The sequence below is a fragment of the Rhinatrema bivittatum genome, chromosome 3 (assembly GCF_901001135.1).
Source record: "Rhinatrema bivittatum chromosome 3, aRhiBiv1.1, whole genome shotgun sequence".
NCBI lineage: Eukaryota > Metazoa > Chordata > Amphibia > Gymnophiona > Rhinatrematidae > Rhinatrema > Rhinatrema bivittatum.
Window position 1 is genome coordinate 477,780,024 of NC_042617.1, and position 15,835 is coordinate 477,795,858.

Genomic DNA, 15,835 nt, shown 5'->3' on the forward strand with positions numbered 1-15,835 from the left:
TGTGAAGTCTGCAAAAAAGAGACATATCCGAAGTTCCGAACTATCAACTGGACATAGAATATCAGATAAAACTTCTACAGGGTTAGAGATCTTCCAAAAATCTGGCATGGTATAACAGTTAAAAACCAGGAAATGTTTCTCAGAAGAAAACTGTAAATATATATTGCAATTTTTTAAATAATTCAAGACCAGACAAAAATATGGTCTTGGACCTCAAGTTTTTGGACCACAATTATTTTCCAAAATTTTCTGTTTGTATTGAAGATTGCATGTTCTTTAATTGCAGCTTTTGTCTTAGTTTGTAAGGTGGAAAGAACAGCAGTATGAGATGTATTAAGAGAGTCAGTATTTTCAACTCTCTGGTACATCTCTGAAAGTTTTAAAGATGCTTCGGAGGAGAACTGACAAAGGGGCCAATGCAATATGCCGAGCGCCCTCTTAACGAGCAATTAGACACAGGTAATATAGGTGCTAATCAATCCCCTAATGCAAAAAGTGGATAAGCGCCTATTTAACATGCGTCTAATGCGGAGTGAATGAGATAGCACTCATCACATGCAAATGCATGTGAAGGAGCCTATTACTCATTCACTCCCAATGCAAAAAGATAAATGTGCATCTCAGACAGATAAATGTGCATCTCAGACAGATAAATGTGCACTCAGCTATTAAAGCCTGGAGCAGGCGTCAATAGCTGAGCGCATTTAAAAGAAGTATAGAAAAGCAGAAAAAACTGTTTTCTGTACTTCTTTTTTAAAGTAAAAAAAGTAACTCAGCAGACTGCCGAGTTATGAAGACCGACACCAGTAAACTCGGCCTCGGTTTTCATAACCAGCCTTCTTCATGTAATGAAAACGGACGCCGATAAACTCGGGGGCTGTTTTCATTACTGGCAGACAGGTAGCCATGGCGGGTCGCGCTAGGAAGGAGGCGCTAAGGTTGCACAAGCAACCATAGCATCTCCTTCGTAGCGTGACCCCCTAATTTAAATATTGCATGGCGCCCCCCCCTTTGGGGCACCATGCGTGCATTAAGAGAGCGGGCGCTGACTATTCAGCGCCCGCTTTCTATGCGCCTTTATTGCATCAGCCCCAAAGTTGTGAGACTAACTTCACCAGGGCTGACTCCATACTTATCACAACCCTCCAAATGACTCACAAGGATACTTCTAGAGGTTCTAATGAGGATTCAGTAGCATCTAATGAAGAATACATCTGTATTGAATAAACAAATTGTGAAACTGTAACCTGCTGATTCATGAAACTCTCTATGTGGACAGATGTAGAGATAGAAGAGCCATCATTCACAAGTGAAGGAGCCACATGGGGAAAGACCAATCGAGGAATAGGATTACCAGATTAACTACTGAGCTCTTCTCACTCCCTCCTGACAATTGGCATTGAGATAAATTAGGAGACTGGGCTCCTACACTAAGGAAAGGATGTGGAAGAAGATCTACGACAGGCTCAATGTGGTCTTTCACAACAACCACAGTGTGAAAGACCTGAGCCACAAGTGGTAAGACCTCCAAAATCTTGTTAAGTGAAAGCAGGCCCAAATGAGAGCTCAAAAGCCTGCCAGCCAGATCACCTTCTTCACAACATAAGGATGGTGCTCACCACCATTTCAGATGCAACTGTGGGAGGTATGGGTCAACTGAATATTTCACAACCTGCTGGCCCTCCAAGTAAGCATTTTCTACTTGAATGTTATATAATCTGCTTTTATGTAGGTCATGGCTATAAATATGTATAGTGGTCTACATCCAGTGAAGGTCCTGGATATATGGCCTCTACTGGGTGGAGGAATGAGTTATTTGTCTTGCAGTCTGGATCACACAACACACTAAGAAAATAATGATACCTGACTATAGGTTTTGTGAAAGCTGTCGCTCCTTGTGACCTTGGGCAAGTCACTTAACCCTCCATTGCATCAGGTACAAAACTTAGATTGTAAGCCCTCTGGGGATAGGGAAAATACCTACAGTACCTGAATGTAAACCGATATGATATCTCAGATTGAATGTCGGTATATTAAAATATAAATAAATAAATAAAACTTAAAGGAACGTCTGGTGACAAATAAACAAAACAGGGACTCCAATTCTTTTCTCTTGGATCAGATTTCAGCAGAAGTCCACTCATCCCACCATGTGTCTGTGTATTGTGTCTTTGGCTGACACATGCTTTGATTAGTTTTCTTTATTTCCTAACTCTACTGAAGTTTTGCCAGCTACTGATAAGAAAAACTACTGCCGCTGTCAGGACTAATGATGGATTTTTTGTGGTTTCTTCCCTACTTTTAATTATCAATTTATACAGACATTCTCTCTCACATGTGGATCCATTAACATATTTTCTAAACCTAACACATTCTGTAAAATACCATAAAATAATAACTAAAAAATCACAAATATAATATAAAATAAAAGCAAATCATATAACTATCGCCTCAGGTAACAAGTAATTCCTGCTGTCAAAAGAATGTGTGCGCCCCAAAAGCTAATTGTGCTGGAATCCACAGGGTCTGAAAATGTATAAATCAGGGCAGTTGTCAGGTTTTTTCAGCTTCAAATTTTTCAAAACTACTTGTGCTGTGCTTAACTATTGCAAGCACAACTGCCAGTCAAGGTCATTATTTAACTACTTATCTGCCAGCTGGCTTTAAGTAACTGATGTTCTTATACTTTTAATTGTCATGTTTCCATTTTGTACTCAGTATCTCTCTGCTTGAGACCTTGAAGTTTGCAGGCTTCAAGCTAGGAGGAAGGGAGGGTTGTGGGCGGTGAAGTGTTCCAGGCTAATTCTACTAAAGAGGGAGTATGTGGGGGAGGTTTGAGCTGGGTGGGGAGAGCTACCTAATACCCTGAAAGCCTGTAATTTCTTTAAGTAATACTGTGTGTCTATGTTACCTTCTCTAGCAAAAATATTCAGTACTTTCCAACAAGCTATGTGTTGACCTTGTACAAAATAATGTCATTTTCTCTTTCTCACATCCTCATTTGTCATTTTAAAAACATAGCGGTACATTTTTAAAGGAACACGCCAAGTTTATAACATGCGTGCATCGATGCGCACATGTTATAAAATCGGCTACCCGCACACACATGCCCACTCCATTTCATATCGGCACACACATGTGGCTGTGGGTTCCGAGCTGCATGTACAAGGAGGGGTATTTTATAAAATATATGCGAAGATGCTATCGAGCCTTTATCCTCCCAGTCTGTATTGGAACAGACTGGGAGGGAACTTCTCTATCCCCCTAACTAACCTTCCTCCCTTTTCCTCTATCCTCCCCGACCCCTAAACCTGATATAACTGCCCTATTTTTTTTTGTTTTAGAACTTATCTCCTGAGCAGTAGTAAGTTCTGCGTGCCAGCCGGCTGCCACTGTGGACTTCTCCGGCACAGTGCTGCTTAATGGTGCTGTCCAGTTGGCCCCTGCCATGCCCAGACCTGTCTTCTGGTGTGCTCCTTTTAAAGAACTTGGCACTTCCGTGCATACCAGCAGATATGTTCATGGCTGGGCCACTATTAAATTACGCATGGCACATGCGTGGCCCAGCCACACGCATATCATCCGGTATTGGTGTTCTCCAGGGAAATAAAATTCCCCTGATACTTTTTACCATCTTGTTAGTACAAACATATGATCATACTAGGGAAAAAAGGGGGGAATAGCGGGCTGTGAGAGAAGTTTCACTGAGAACTTAAGCATGAAGCACAAAACTGCATAGCTCATTATAAACAAATTATAACTGTATTTTTTTCTCTCATATGAGACTAAACTAACTCGTTCCTGTCACACCTACAAAATGTATCCTATACTAACTAATACATGGTCTCACATGGAAGGCCTTTGGACCACCCTAAGCCTCATAACCTCCAGAGTTGCTGCATTGGGAGAAAACTGGCTGAATGTATTTCCTATGAAGAAAATGTTATCACATACACATTTCCTGTTCATTAGTAGATCTCTGCATTAAAACACTCATATGCACTGCATTTTCACTGCTTCGTCAGTGGATCCCATGATTAGGGACTGAGCCTTTTGCTACTGTTCATGAATCAGGATGGGAGGCTACCATTGGGCATGTTGTATCATGCATGTAGGGAATGGGCAAAATTTGGAGAATATACAACCAGTACAGAAATAAAACCATCTTAAACAAGTTAATGTGGCCTACAAGGGAAACAGATAGAGAACACCACAATCTTAGTTTTAATTCAGTCAATCAAGCAAGGGATGAATAATAATCGAGTAAATCTGAGACATATCCAAAGAAATATGGACCCCCAAATATTTAAAAGCTTGGGAGTGAATATTAGCCAGGAAAGCCAGAGCTTCTGATTTATCTTGATTAAGTCGGAATCCAGAAAATACACCATAGTCCTCAATAAGCCAAAGTATTGCAGCAAGTGAGCTAACTGGATCTGAAAGATAGACGAACAATCATCAGCAAAAGCTGCACATTTAAAAGACAAATTCCCTAAAGCAAAACCCTTGACAGAAGGATCTTGATGAATGGCTAGAAGCAAAGGCTCTAAAGCCTATAAGAATAACAAGGGAGACATGTTGCGCATCCCGTCCACGCTCGGCCTGCGCCAGAACCTGCTCACCTTACCAAGTCCTCCACGGGTCCCGGGCCGATCTCCCCTGCTGCAGTGACGAGCACAGATAGGTCTCAGCGTCCCACAGCGGTGGTCGCCGGGTCTTCCACTTCCAGCCAGGCCTTACGGCAGGGCTCGGCGTCCTCCATGGCATCGGCCCCGCCCCTAGGCATGCGTGCGGACCGCCCGGCTCCTTAAAGGGCTATAATTACACAATGTTGGGTTCCATATTAGGTGCTACAACCCAAGAAAGAGATCTAGGCGTCATAGTGGATAACACATTGAAATTGTTGGTTCAGTGTGCTGCGGCAGTCAAAAAAGCAAACAGAATGTTGGGAATTATTAGAAAGGGAATGGTGAATAAAACGGAAAATGTCATAATGCCTCTGTATCGCTCCATGGTGAGACCACACCTTGAATACTGTGTACAATTCCTGGTCGCCGCATCTCAAAAAAGATATAATTGTGATGGAGAAGGTACAGAGAAGGGCTACCAAAATGATAAGGGGAATGGAACAGCTCCCCTATGAGGAAAGACTAAAGAGGTTAGGACTTTTCAGCTTGGAGAAGAGACGGCTGAGGGGGATATGATAGAGATGTTTAAAATCATGAGAGGTTTGGAACGGGTAGATGTGAATCAGTTATTTACTCTTTCGGATAATAGGACTAGGGGGCACTCCATGAGGTTAGCATGGGGCACATTTAAAATTAATCGGAGAAAGTTCTTTTTTACTCAACGCAGAATTAAACTCTGGAATTTGTTGCCAGAGGATGTGATTAGTGCAGTTAGTATAGCTGTATTTAAAAAAGGATTGGATAAGTTCTTGGAGGAGAAGTCAATTACCTGCTACTAAGTTCACTTAGAGAATAGCCACTGCCATTAGCAATGGTAACATGGAATAGACTTAATTTTTGGGTACTTGCCAGGTTCTTATGGCCTGCATTGGCCACTGTTGGACACAGGATGCTGGGCTTGATGGACCCTTGGTCTGACCCAGTATGGCATTTTCTTATGTTCTTATAGAACTTGAATCAGGCACATCAGGCAGGAGAGCCCATATAAAGTGATAAAAGGCTTAATATAAGTTAAATAAATACATATATAATACATATGTGATCAATAAAGGTACTAATTAAATCTTACTTATTGGGCTGAATTTTCTAAGCCATTTATGTGCACAAATACTTGTTTATATGAACATAAGTGAATGTTATATAACTGCCCAGGCCTAAGTGTGCACATATTTATGTGCTGAATTGTAGGGATGTGCATTTATTTTGAACGAATGTGCAATCCGCAATGTATAGGTCGCTATTCGTTGCATTTGTGGGGTTCTGAAACGTATGGCGAACCCCCACACCGGCCGTCCATTGCTCCTACCATATGACAGGGGCCGACCAATGGCATCGGTAGCCCCTGTGAAATAGTAAGGGCAAAGGCTATCGGCACCATTTTGAATATTGGCAGTCCATGGCCCGAGTGCAGGAGATCGCTCCAGGACCCCCACTGGACCTCCAGGGACATTTGGAAAGTATTGGGGGGGACCTCCAGGGACGTTTGGCAAGTCAGGGGGTCAGGAGTCCCCCCCAAGACTTGCCAAAAGTCCCTTGTGGTCCAGCGGGGGTCCTGGAGCGATCTCCTGCACTCAGGCCGTCGGCTGCCGGTATTCAAAATAGCGGCGATAGCCTTTGCCCTTACTATGTCACAGGGGTTACCGGTGCCATTGGTCGGCCCCTGTCACATGGTAGGAGCACAAGATGGCGCCGACAATGCATTGCTCCTACCATGTGACTGGGGCCGACCAATGGCACTGGTAGCCCCTGTGACATAGTAAGGGCAAAGGCTATCAGCACCATTTTAAATAACGGCAGCCAACGGCCCGAGTGCAGGAGATCGCTCCAGGATCCCCGCTGGACCACCAGGGACTTTTGGCAAGTCTTGGGGGGGTCAGGAGGGTGGGGGCGGTAGTTAATTAAATTTAAAGGGTTGGGATGGGTTTTTTTTCAACTTTAATGGGAAATGAATACCATATATAACTAATGGACGAATCGGGGTCCCCCAAAAACGGATGCAACGGATTTGGGTCCCGACGAATATGAATACCGAATCGGACAAATCCGTCTCTGCTGCACATCCCTACTGAATTGATTTTACACATATATTTATGTATACTGGGCAGAGGCATTCCAGGGGGTGGAGTTGGGACTTATAGGCTGGATTTTAAAAAGGTTACATGTGTAAATCCAGAGGATTTCAAAAGGCCCGACAATTCGCATAAAGCCCCGGGATGTGTGTAACTCCTGGGGCTTTACTAAAGGGGCAATTCAAGGGTGGGGTGAGGGCAGATCCAGAGGCCAGAGGCCTCCAACACAGCAGCCATTTGCCGCTGTGTTGGAGGATTGCGTGCCGGCAGGCTGCTGGTGTGTGCAACTTGTGCCTGCCCAGAGGCAGACGCAAAATGTAAGACAAAGGTCAGGGGGGTTTTAGAGTAGGGCTAGGGGGGGAAAGGTTAGGGGAAGGGGTGGGAAGGTTAGGTAAGGAGGGAGGGAATCGGGGAAGGCAGAGTGGTTCGGCGCACGCAAGGTGCACAATTGTGCACCCCCTTGTGCGTGCCGACCCCTGATTTTATAACTTGCGCTCGCCTGCGCGCACAAGTTATAAAATCCGATGTACATGTGTGCACGCTGGGTAGCACGCGCACATGTACGCGCAATGTACGATTTATTTCTAATCTCTCCTTTTCTCTCCTTTCACCCCACCATCCTTCCTGTTATCTCAGTCCTCCCCTATCCATCCCCTAATCTTCTTTTTCCTTTCCTTCCCCACTTACCTATCCCATTTCTGATCCTATCCCTTCCAACTTTAGTCTTTTATTCTTTTCTGTTCTCTCACTCAGCCCCATCTTATCTTATCTCTCCCTTTCCACATTGTCATCCCTTTCTCACTCTCACCCACTATTCTTCTCTAATCCCTATTCTCATTTTCCTATTCCTCACCTTCCCCCGTCCCTTTCCTCTTCATTCAAAATTAGAACATAAAAATATAAGAATTGTCATGCTGGATTAGCCCAAGATCTATTGAGCCCAGCATTCTGTCTCCGACAGTGGCCAATCCAAATTGCACGTACCTGGCATATCATATAAAGTAGATCTAATTCTTGTTACTCACTCCCAGGGATAGCAATAGCTTTCTTTATTCTACCTATCAAATAATAACGTGATATGGACTTTTCATACAGGAGCTTGTACAAATCTTTTTTAAACTCCTCTGTATTAGTCATCTTGCTCACATGCTCTGGCAACAGATTCCTCAGCTTGATAGTGTGCTGAGTGAAAAAGTACTTGCTACAATCTGTTTGAATCTGCTGGTTGTTGATTTCAAGGAATGTCTTCTTGTTTTAGTATTATTAGAAAGGGTAAATTACAATCCTTTATTTAGCTGTTCCACTCTACTTATAATTTTATAAACTTCTATCATGTTCCTCCTCATCTGTCTCTTTTCCAAACTGAAGAGTCCTAGCCTGTGTAGCCTCTCATTACAAGAGAGATGTTCCTTCCCCTTTTTCATTTTGGTCACCCTCCTCTGCACCTTTTGTAGTTCCACTGGGGTGGATTTTCAAAGGGTTACGCACGTAATAGGCTCGGCGACGTACGCAAGCCCTGGGACATGCATATGTCCCTGGGCTTTGAAAAAGGGTCAGGAAGGGAGTGGGAAGGGTGGGAAAGGGGTGGGACCAGAGCCGCCAGGCACAGCAGCCATTTGCCCATGCGCATGTTATAAAATCGGGCATAGATTTGTGTGCTCCAGGTTGCGCACACAAATCTATGCCCGCACGTAGGTATGAATATCTGGCCCACTATGTCTTTCTTGTGGTGGGATGACCAGAACTACATACAATACTCAAGGTGCAGTCGCACCATGGCTTGAAACAGAGTCAATATGATATTTTCTACTTTATTCCTTTTCAAATAATTCCTAACATTCCATTTGCTTTTTTGACTGATGCAGGGCACTGAGTAGAGGATTTCAATATATTTCCCACAAGGAATCCAAGGTCCTATTCCTGGGTAGTGAATCTCTGGCTAGTATCATGTACCCGTAGTTGGGATTTTTTTCCATATGTGCATCACTTTGTACTTTTCTACATTACATTTCATCTGCCATTCAGTTTCCAAGTTCTTCTTCATTTCCTTTCAATCTGCTTCTGTTTTAATAGCTTTAAATAGTTGTGTGTCATCTGCAAATTTGATCACCTCACTCATCATTCCCTTTTCCAGATTAAGTTCTAACCTCTGTTTCTAGCCTTTTAAACAGTTACCAATCCACAATAAAATACTGCCTCCTTTCCCAAGACTCTGTAATTTCATGAGGAGTCTTTTATGGGGTACTTTGTTAAATGCCTTCTGAAAATCCAAATACACTATATCAACTGGCTCACCTTTATCTACATGTTTATTTACACCCACAAAAAATATAAGAGATTGGTAAAACTAGACTTCCCCTGCCTAAAACCTTGAAGAGAGAGCTGTGTTAAGTGGGGTGCCACAGGGATCAATGTTGAGACCGGCTCTGTGCAATATCTTTGTGAGTGACATTGGAGAAGGGATTGAAGGCAAAGTAATTCTATTTGCAGATGATACTAAGATCTGCAACAGAGTGGACATGCCTGAAGAAGTAGAGAGAATGAAAAGTTATTTAAGAAACCTGGAAGAGTATTTGAAGATTTGGAAGCTGGGATTCAATGCAAGAAGTGCAGAGACATGCATCTGGGATGTGGTAATCCAAAATAGCTGTTGATTCTAAAGAAACACTGCAGTAGTTAGGTAACCTGAGACTTTTAATTAAAGAAAGACAGAGACAAAGACAAAGAGAGGGGGAGGAACAAACAATTTTGTTCCCTGGAGTAATACAAGTTCACATCAATCACGTGGACAGCTGGCTACTCACTCATCCAGCAATATTCATGACTTTATATATTCTACATACTGACCAATCAGAGCACATTCAAAGTGTTATTTCTAGATAAGTATAGTCCATTTGATTTGAGAATGTATTAGACCAATCAACTAATGGGTCTGGGGTGTTGGATGGCTGAATTCCAACATGTAGGCTGGCTGCATTCCAGCAGGTAGGCAGGGTCCTCTGTATTCTTAATCTAAAACTAGTATTCAGGTATACAGCAGAAAGAGGTGCTTTAGGCAGTCAAGGCACAATATCACACACATACATCCCCCTCTTGAAGGGTTACACCTAGGAACCCTTCACATATGGGTGGGGCCATGGGTGCCTGTCTTAGGTTGTCCCTTACATCCTAAGCTAACCTTAGGTGAAGGAATCTTACCCATCTTTGGCTAAGCCCACGGTTTTTCCCTGCCCATCTAATTCATGGGGAAGCTCATGTATGTCCATCATTAAATGCTGATGGATAGTAGTTACTTGATCTTGCACTGCAGATGAAGAGTTGACCATAATTTTCAGTTTGGGCATCCTGGGTATGGCTGCAGCGATGGAAGATCCAAATCGTCGAAAGCAGAGGCATATGCATGGTAGGCAAAGGCATATCAAAAGTCCAATACATAGGAGCATCATGAGAAAGCAGATAAAAACTTTCAAACCAGTTCCTAGTTTTGAAAACCAGGAACCAAATCCATTGAAGATACCATCAAACCAAGATGAATTCCATAATTCACCTTGATAGTCAGCAACATTAAGCTTAGCAAGATTAACAGTCTTTTCCATAGCATTCTTAACTATGTAAGATCGATTCACTATAAGTGTACAACATTCAGAGCTATTCAAAACAGTGCAGAGACCTCCTTGAGCTGCGAGAATATAATCTAAGCCCTGTCTGTTATATTGAGCCATTAAGGTTACCTCATTCAATTGTTCTTGTAAGGCATTGATAGCACTTAGGTTCTATTACAATTACATGTAATAAAGATTCTAATCGGCATATGGGCATGCCAAGTTCTGCTGTGGCAGCTACTTGACTGAAAGGTAACTAGGAAGTAGATGACAAAGCATCTAAATGAGCTTTGGTCAAAGGGTAAGTACTATTAATGTAATCAAGTGCTCGTTGAAGTGCTTCATCTTCATATTCTACATACTGACCAATCAGAGCACATTCAAAGTGTTATTTCTAGATTATAGTCCATTTGATTTGAGAATGTATTAGACCAATCAACTAATTGGTCTGGGGTGTTGGCTGGCTGCATTCCAGCACGTAGGCTGGCTGCATTCCAGCATGTAGGCAGGGTCCTCTGTATTCTTAATCTAAAACTAGTATTCAGGTATACAGCAGAAAAAGGTGCTTTAGGCCTTTAGGCAGTCAATGCACAATTCCCCACACATACATAGCTGTATGTGATGGGGGGTGAAAAACTGAAGTGCACAGATCAAGAGAGCGATATTGGGGTGATAGTGTCTGAGGATCTAAAGATGGTGAAGCAATGCGACAAGGTGATAGCTAAGGCCAGAAGAATGCTGGGCTGCATAGAGAGAGGAATAAGAGAGGAGATAATGCCCTTGTGCAGGTCCTTAATGAGGCCTCACCTGGAGTTTTGTGTTCAGCCCTGGAGCCCATAATCTCAAAACGTATAGAGACAGGATGGAGGTGGTCCAGAGAAGAGCAACAAAAATGGTATGAGGTCTGTATCAGCAGATCTATGAGGAGAGCCTGAAGAATCTGGGTATGTATATCCTGGAAGAGAGGAGGTGCAGGGGAGATATAAAACAGACCTTCAGATACCTAAAAGGTTTCAATGATGTATGGACTTCAAACCATTTCTGTTGGAAAGAAAACAATAGAACTAGGGATTACAAAATGAAACTCCGGAAGGGATGAATCAGTACCAATGTCGGGAAATATTTCTTCATGGAGATTGTAATGGATGCCTAGAATGCCCTTCTGGGGAGGTAGTGAAGAAGAAAACAGTCAAAGAATTCAAAAGGGCATGGGATAGACACAGTGGATCCCTAATGACTAGAAGATGCAAAAATAAGCATGCAGGGGGGTAACTTCCTGGTACAGCTGTTACTACCCTTAGCAGACGGCATGGAGATTACAACCTTTAATCAATATGCTTTGATGCTTTTAATGTAACTGCAACCTTGCTCCCTGCTTAAACAGCAGGGGGATAAGAGGACTTGGATTCACATGACAACTGAGGGTCCCAGTTTTCATGGTCTGGGATACTGTTACACTGACATAAGGGAAAAAGCACAGGATTGCTTCTATGCCAAGTCCTAAAGGAAATAAGGAAAGCATGCATGGGGGTAACTTGCTGGTGCGTCGGTTACTATCCTTAACCAATAAGCCTTGATAATATTGATGTAACTCCAACATTGCTCTCTGTTTCAATGGCAGGGATAAAGGGAAATTGGATTTAGACAGCAACAATGAGGGCCCTAACTTTTACAGACTGTGAAACTGATGAGCATGGGGGTAACCAACACAGAGCAGCAGTTACTACCCTTAACAGAAGGTATGGGATTACTACCCTTAAGCAATAAGACTTGATGCTTTTGATATAACTGCAGTAATATTATAATACCCAAACAGCTTGAAAAGGCGAAACCGACACAAAATAAAGATTCAGCTGTGACAGGAAACTCTAAACATAAAGTGTATCACACAACCTTCATAAATGGCCTCAAAATGCTTGTGGCTTATATTATGAAGCCCATGATGGTCTGGGCTTATATAATCATCGGTTGTGATAACACTTGCTGTGCACCAAACAGGGCTACAAAAATGCAGACACTGTAAAAATTATTCAACTAGTGAATGCACATATCTTGTTCCACGTGAGGAGAGATGGCAAACAAGCCCTGTTTGGTGCACAGCAAGTGTTATCACAACCGATGATTATATAAGCCCAGACCATCATGGGCTTCATAATATAAGTCACAAGCGTTCTGAGGCCATTTATGAAGGTTGTGTGATACACTTTATGTTTAGAGTTTCCTGTCACAGCTGAATCTTTATTTTGTTTGATATAACTGCAACATCATTTTAAAGGAGGGGCATGGGGACTGAAAGGAAAGAGAAATTTGTAATCAGATACAACCAACATATGCCATGGCTTTTTTACAGTCTGGGTACTGATCCTCAGACATTAAGGAAAAACACAGGATTTCTTCCATGGCCAAGTCCATAAGCAAAGCACAACAAGCAAAACTGACTGATACATGGGAGTAACTTGCACAGTGTGGCAAATACTACCAAGGAATGCTTGCTGGGCAGGCTGGATGGACCATCAGTCTTTTTCTGCCATCATTTCTATGTTTCTGTGTTGACTCTTTTCCATTAAACCATATCTATCTATATAGCCTGTGATTTTGCTTATATGAATTGTTTCTACCATTTTGCCCAACACCGATGTCAGGCTCACTGTTCCTGAATCACCCCTGGAGCCCTTTTTAAAAATTGGCATCACATTGGCCACCTTCCAGTCTTCAGGAATCGTGTCCATTTTTAAATGATAGATTACAGATTATTAGTAACAGGTTAGTGATTTCATGTTATAGTTTTTTTAGAACTCTGGGGTACATTCCATCCAGTCCTAGAAATTTGTTACTCTTTAGTTTATAAATATGGCCTATTACATTCTCCATTCTTACATATATTTGTTTTAATTACTTAGAATCTCCACCATTAAAGAAAGTTTCAAGTGTGAGTATATTCCCAATATATTCTCTATAAAGATCAAGCCAAATAATTAATTCATTTTTTTCTGCTATTTCCTTTTACTCTTTCGGCACACTCTATTCCCTATTCTAAACCTTCCACTTTTCCATTTCCCTTCCATATCTTTATTAGGGATGTGCAGAAGGAAAAAGTTCATTTTGATTCTTATTCGTTTCACCAGGACCCAAATTCGTTGTATTCGTTTCATGGGGAAAAAAACAATTTGTTTGATATGTTTTATTTTGTTTTCCAATTTCCCATTAAAGTCAATGGGGGAAGTATTTGCAGCCTATTTCTGGATGCAGAATTGGGGTTTTCTTATCAATTCTGATGAAACTTCTCGGGAGCAATCATCAGAATGAGAAAAGATCTCAAAGGTACTTAGACTGTGGCAAAGTGCCACCAAAGTGGCATGAGTAGCCTAAGGCACTGTAAAGGGGCAAAGGGTTACCAGAAGTGGCAAGAGTGCTTTAACAGAGGTGCAAAGCAGCAGCGAGAGTGTCAAAAACACAGCTCAGCTTCAAAAGAGAGCACCGATAACAGTTGCATGAACCCTCGAAGGCGGCACAACAGGCAAAGTGGCAAGCAAGTGGCATCAACATCCTATAGCACAATGGAGGGGGAACATAGCAAGCAGAATGGGTATAAGAAAAAACCACAAGGTGCAGATAAAGGCACAAAGCAGCAGAAAGACCAGCATCAATACACTGAGGACCCATGATAGTGGCAAGAACACCACAAGGAGTAGAATCATCTGGTATATGGCAGCAAGGCAGAGAGGCAGAAACTTGATAGGTGTAAGACAGGCTGGCAGAGCTGAGGTAGTCAGGTCACTGTGGTTTTGATAGGGGCAACACAGGCTGGCAGAGCGTAGGTAGTCAGGTTGCTGTGGTGTTGATAGGGGAAAGACAAGGAGGCAAGACAAGATGAGGCTCAGCATGTGACGCGACTGTCAACCGGGGCGTACTGTCCACCCGACCCATCTTGAAACACGGACCAAGGAGTCTAACACGCATGCTAGGACTTGAAACATAATGAACTATACCTGGGTGGGGTGGAGCGTTGTTGCTATGCACAGGACCGGTGCAAGGGTATTAGACACCCTAGGCAAACCTTACAGCCTGGCGCCCTCCCCCACTTCTCCATACACAGTTTTAAATTATGCATTTGACACATATTTTACATGAAAAGTGACATTCTGAGGTACAATTAATATATATGTTATTGTGATAATTTCATTCACTGTTGTGATGCCAACAAGGAAACTTTCCATCTTGGAATTTATATGGCATCATACCTATTGTGATATATTTCGGCATGGTCCTCCTGTATCAACACAGTACTATCTGCCAACACTCAAAGAATAACAACCCTACCTATGAAAAAGAATACTAAAAATATTACACTACAATCTAAAATATCAATACACTTCCTTTCAGGAAAACAGAACAGGCCAAACTAAAGCTACTACAGATCCCTACAGAGAAACCACATATTAAAAGAATGTTTCATCTCAGTCTTTGCATGCAGAACACAAACCCTCACCAAATACAGAATAAAGCCACATAAAGTATAAATAGAATTGTGCAGACAAAAAGTGAACTGTAAAACGCATCACACAGACACTATACAGGGCAACAATGGAAAAACAAAAATGTCACCATTCCTCATGAAACAATCAATACAATCAAGATATGTAAATCATTAATCATAATAGTAAAATCATAATAAAATAATTTCAAAACAGCTGATGAATAGAATATCCAATAATTAAAGACTCATGCAAATTTTGAAAGCTTTACCAATCACCAATAAAATATTTCAAACAGCAGATACATCACATACTACCCAATAAGTAAAATGTGAGTCAATCAAGAAAAATTAACTTAAAAAGTCACCTTTACTTACCCTTTCCAGCAGTTCTCCTACTCCTTCCCTTGCAGGCCACACCAGAAGCAGCAGTAGCTGCTGAAGTTGTCCTCACTGTCCTCTTCCTTAGGGACCACAACCAGTCTCTTCTGTCTCTCACACACACACACCAGTCACACCCTCAGGACCAGTTTCTGGCTCTCGCACACCAATCATCTCCCCAACCAGTCTTTCTCACTCTCTCTCTCTCCCACACACACACATACACACACACACAAGTCATCTCCCTGATCAGTGTTTCTCACACATACACATGTCACCTCTCTAGCCAGTATCTCTCAATCACCCAATGCTCTCATTCTCTCTTACTTTCACACAGGCTTTCAATCACACACATGCTCTCTCTATTTCACTTACACACAAGCTCTCAATAACACACATGCCCTCTCTCACAGCCACAAGCCAGCCAAAAACATGCTCCATCTCTCTCGCACACACACATTGACACACACAAGCACCCTCCCTGACTCACATATACACTACACACATACATGAAGCACCTTCCCTGTCACTCAAACAGAAGCACCATTCCTTTCTCACATACATACCACACACACACACACAGAAGCACCATTCCTTTCCCACATACACACAGAAGCTCCA